At 33.8% G+C, this 4787-nt stretch overlaps 1 long non-coding RNA gene across 1 annotated transcript; it reads right to left on the bottom strand.

Annotated features, from left to right (window-relative positions):
• Positions 1 to 2161: 2161 nt before the first annotated feature.
• On the bottom strand, positions 2162 to 2872 carry LOC140784783 (uncharacterized). The gene is made up of 2 exons (XR_012108313.1): positions 2833 to 2872; positions 2162 to 2746 (listed from the first exon to the last, which is right to left on the bottom strand). It is a non-coding gene; the product is annotated as an uncharacterized lncRNA (long non-coding RNA).
• Positions 2873 to 4787: the final 1915 nt, after the last annotated feature.

Below are 4787 nucleotides of genomic sequence, written 5' to 3'. Positions count from 1 at the left end.
CTATATACTAGGAGCAAAGAAAATAGCTTAGTTGAGCACAAGTAAGCGATTTCTGGTGAATACTTATTAGGCTTATGATATCAAATTTACCATTGAAATTAAGTACTCATTTGAATTGATACAATAAATTCATGTCTTCTTACCAGTTTAATGTCTCCAAACTTGGTTGGAGATGGTGACCTAGATACTTCGAGTAGGATTTATCAAGGGAGAGTCAAGAAAGAAAGGTTGTCCTCTGACAAGGTTATTTGCCTATGACAGTAAAAATGTCAAATTCTTTTGTTTTGTATCTCATATTCTTAATAGTAAAATATTCTTCTCCATGTTTGTTAATGTAGGTATAATGCGATCTGAGCCAAGTTGAGCCAAAATTAGGGTCTAAGACTAAGAGATCGCATTAGAGGGAGTGGGTTTGCCAGGCTGAACGAGTTATTTATCTTTCATTTAGTTCAAATTTATCTCTTAGCCATTCTTATATTTTATGTAAGTCTTTAGTGTTAATCTTAGTTCAAATTGTATAAGCCTTTAGGGCTAATTTTATTCCAATAGGATTCGTTGTATCGAACCTTTATAAATAAAAGGATTACCATAGGAGAAAGGGTAACTAAGAGTAGCTATAACTAAATCTACCTTCATAACCATCACCACCGCCCATCTATCTCTCTCTCTCTCTATTGTGCTCCACCACCTTCCACCCTCATCAACCCATCGGCCCCACCTTAATCAACGCCTAGACCCATGTTACAGATCAAGCTCTAGTCGAACCATAATAATGTAGTTCAATATTTGGTGAACCACGGATCTCTTTTACTGTAGTTTGTTAGGATTTGTAATTGATAAAGTTAGTTGTGATGTATTTTCTCTAGTTTTAACTATATGAACTGTGACACAATGTTCTATGAAGTTTGAAAAATAAGAAAAGCTAATATAGTAAAGATTGAAGGAAGTTGTCCGATGTTAGAAGTCCATTCAAAGTTCATTCAAAATTTGTTTGAATAACTTCGAACAAAACCTGCTTGAGAGCTTTAGAAAATATTTGAAGCAGTTTTCAAGTGGGCTTGTTCAAACCTATTTGAACATGCTGGGGAAACATCACTGTATTAGGATTAAAAGGAAGCCTACCAATTAGTAAATATAAATAGGAAAGGCTGGGGAAAATGGACAAAACTCCTATGACCATTGCGATGGCTAGAAGAGTTTGAAGAGAAGGGTAGTGGGTATGCTCACAAGGCTTGCGAGCCGGCAAGCTTTTTTAATAGCCTAGTATTGCTGCACTAGATGCTTTGATGTTTAGTATTTTAGTTCTAGTTGTGTAGAAAAGGGCCCTTGCTCTTTAAACCAGAGTTTGTTTTCTTGACTAATTAATATAATTATTTGGTTACGAATACAGAGGCACCACAATGATGTGGCAGCTATGCCCATTGGACTCCTCATTTCTTGATTTATTTTTAATCAGCATGTCTAACGATGCAGCACATCTTGAATGATATATAATTAAGAGTAGAGTCGATAAACCACCAACTTTGGTTCGAAGCAGTGTTTAGCTTTTTGGACAAGAGTATTAATTAAAATTTATCTGACATTTTCTTTAATAAAAATAGGAGTTAGCTTAATTTGCATGATTAATGAAACTAATTCTCCCTCCTTTGTGGGAGATTAACATTTCAATTTGCTAGTAATGATCAAAAGATTTATTAATTTGGTCAAGATATGATATCATGAATAATCAATATATATCATCTCGAAACAAAAGAACAATGGCTGGGCAATTCTTGTCATCTTGCTACTATATCAAAGCAAGACTTTTAAGTCATATTAGATTCTTTGTCAAGTACAGTTATAAGATATTAATTTCTTGAATTGAAGAAAAGAGGATCCCTAAGTACTAATGGTGCTCAATCCCTCTATACTCATATCTCAAATGGTCTACTTATTTGTAAGTTAAATTCCTGAGTTGTTTGTCTGAGTATTCATCCAATTATAGCATAAAATTAATTTTGGCTGATTCTAGGAACAAGGAGAAATATATATATATATATATAAAAGAAAGAATTATGTATAACCTATGTTCAATTCATATCTCAACTAGTTTATGTACTTCGCATCATGCAAATTCTGATGAGTTAGGGTGCTTATAAGTAGGTTTCGGATTGGAAAGCGATTAGTTTAATACTCTTCCAGTCTTATTACAATACCATGCATCGCCAAATATCTGAAACTTTCTTAAGATCAGACGTGCACATAGGTAAATATATTGCTTAATTATACTTATCTTGATAGATGCACATATATTGGCATCAATTCATAAGTTCATATACGTAATAGCCATTACTTCACTACGTGCCCGAGCATATATAAGATGCAGTGCTCTGCCTACAAACAACAGCTACCATGCAAGCCACCTTGTTCACTGCTGAGTTGCTATATATAGTATCACCATCACCGGTCATGCAGTTATATATATAGGCGCTCTTCTTCCAGTGTAGCTATTTACAGGTGCATCCATAATCTTCGCAAGTTTTTCTCATAAGTACTGTTAACTGCGGATGCTGTGGATATCCGTTAGTGGAGACCTCATCACCATGCACTTCCACTCCTTTAGGGTTTGTTGATGCAACCTTTTCTGCCATAACCTTGTTAGCAAAATGCACGGTTCCTCTCTCTTCTTCGTAAGGATCTCTTGCTGCCATCACTGGGGTCATGAGAAGTACAAACAGGAGAAAGCTGGTCGCCTTCATCGCTTTACCTAGTAATCAGAACACAAATGCATATTAATTATGACGCAACAATAATTAAAGAATGCCGACAGAGAGTATCTTCTTTGATGCAAACCTTCTAAACTTGTTAGTAATTAAGCTCTGAGGTCTGGTACGCTGAAGATTTAATTTTTAGGGTATATATAGAAGAAAAAAAGGAGATCGGAATTGCCAAGTGTTTTCGCTAGTGGAGATGACATAAACCAAAAGGAACGGCAGCAATATTTTTCGACGTAATTGGTTTTGCCAATTATCGATAATAGTTGGTTTAAGATAGAATCAGATTAATTAGTGCAAATTGAGAGATGAACTTAAGCATTATGTGAGTGGTGCTACTAGTATTTTGGTGGCAAGACTGTTTGAGTATCATCAGATAAGTTTAGTTTGTCCAAAGTTATGATTTAACCTAGCTAGCTACTTAGGTCTTTTATTGTCCTTGGGAAGATCAAGACTAAATTCTCCTAACGTTACCCTTCTATTACTACCTTAGAAAACAATGAGAAGACGCCATCTATGGTTAGCTCACTACTGCTGCACAAACAACATAACTATGGACTTCCTACTTTACCTTGCATTTGAATTTTACTCTATGTTATAACTAGATCTGAGCAAGCCTGGATCAGTCTATGTTTTAGTCGCGATGATAACTTTGTTTGAAAACCATTAGATACCTTTTGTTTTCAGCGTAGAGACTTCGTTCATATATGTGGGAAGACTAGTAGAATAATACTATAAGAACTGAAGGAATTGAAAGGACACAACAATTGAATTTTACTATGATTATACATATTCATTGTTTTATTGTTCATTTTTCTTTTCTGAAATTTCCATTCTTTCTAAGGAAATTCTTATAAATTAGTGTAACAATCTTCAATTTCTAAAATAAAATTAATATGTTAAATACGGTTCATATAGATATATACCTGCCATGAATTGGTTTATTCTGATTAACATTTTATTTTCCCTTTCTGTCTCATAAAATTTATCAGTTCACATCATTAAATCAGATCATCTTATCTTTCTATAATTTTGTTTGTCACTATTAGCAAATAATTATCGGTATATTGTTTCATGTCATCCCTTTGTTATTCCTGAATTTTTAGATATTTTAGACTCCAGTGGAGCTAATTAATACAGTAACAAACTAGAAGCCTTTACGATCTTCTCTGCAGATCTAGACTGCTCCTTTGAAACTAGAAAATTATCCAAAAAGTGAAGATCACATCTATTTATTCAACAAAATCATTGATTGTGCAAGAGACTCCAAACATTCTTCCTAGACTAAACTTGTCTGTTTCACTTTCTTCCGGTAGATTTAATTTGAACACCACCCTATCTGGGGTGGCTGACAGTAGAAATGCACTATAACTGGAAACTTTAAGTTATCACTGCATAAGAAGCCAAAGACATTTCAGGTATAATTAACTAATAGAGAAGACAAACTTTGTGATGATCTGAAGACTTAATTTAGGGATATTCTCGATCACAGGATGTTTACAATTGCTTTCACATTAATAACTCTAAATACTTCTTTCTTCATTTAAATCAAATTGAATTGCTCAATATTATCATAAATAAACTTGATAATATCTATTCATATCGAGTAAATAAATTTGAAGATTTTTACATTACGGTGCAGTGCTGCAAGATAGGATGCAGTCCATAATTCAATAGATCTAAAGGCTAACATCGCAAGTGTTCCACCGAATTTTGTCTGCAATAATGAATATAACAACTTGTTATTATTATGTCATATATTTCAACTCAGACGTGACCTTAATGCAAGTAATGTTATGCTCCATTTCTTCTGTCCTTTCTTTCATAAGAGAAATATATATATGCGAAATTTGTGTTTGAAAGAACAGAGGTAAGTTCATGAATCTTCTAGACTACATAATATAGCCTAAGGTGTAACAATGAGTAGCATATGTTTTAAACGTTTGGATGGGGGCTTTCACCTAATAGTAAATACACATTTATGTATAGGAGAAACGCATAATGACATGCAAAGCTTACAAATTTTGGAGTACT

The sequence above is a fragment of the Typha latifolia genome, chromosome 3, assembly GCF_019914945.1.
Source record: "Typha latifolia isolate L0001 chromosome 3, TyphaL0001v2, whole genome shotgun sequence".
NCBI lineage: Eukaryota > Viridiplantae > Streptophyta > Magnoliopsida > Poales > Typhaceae > Typha > Typha latifolia.
This window is presented reverse-complemented; position numbering and strand designations above follow the sequence as displayed.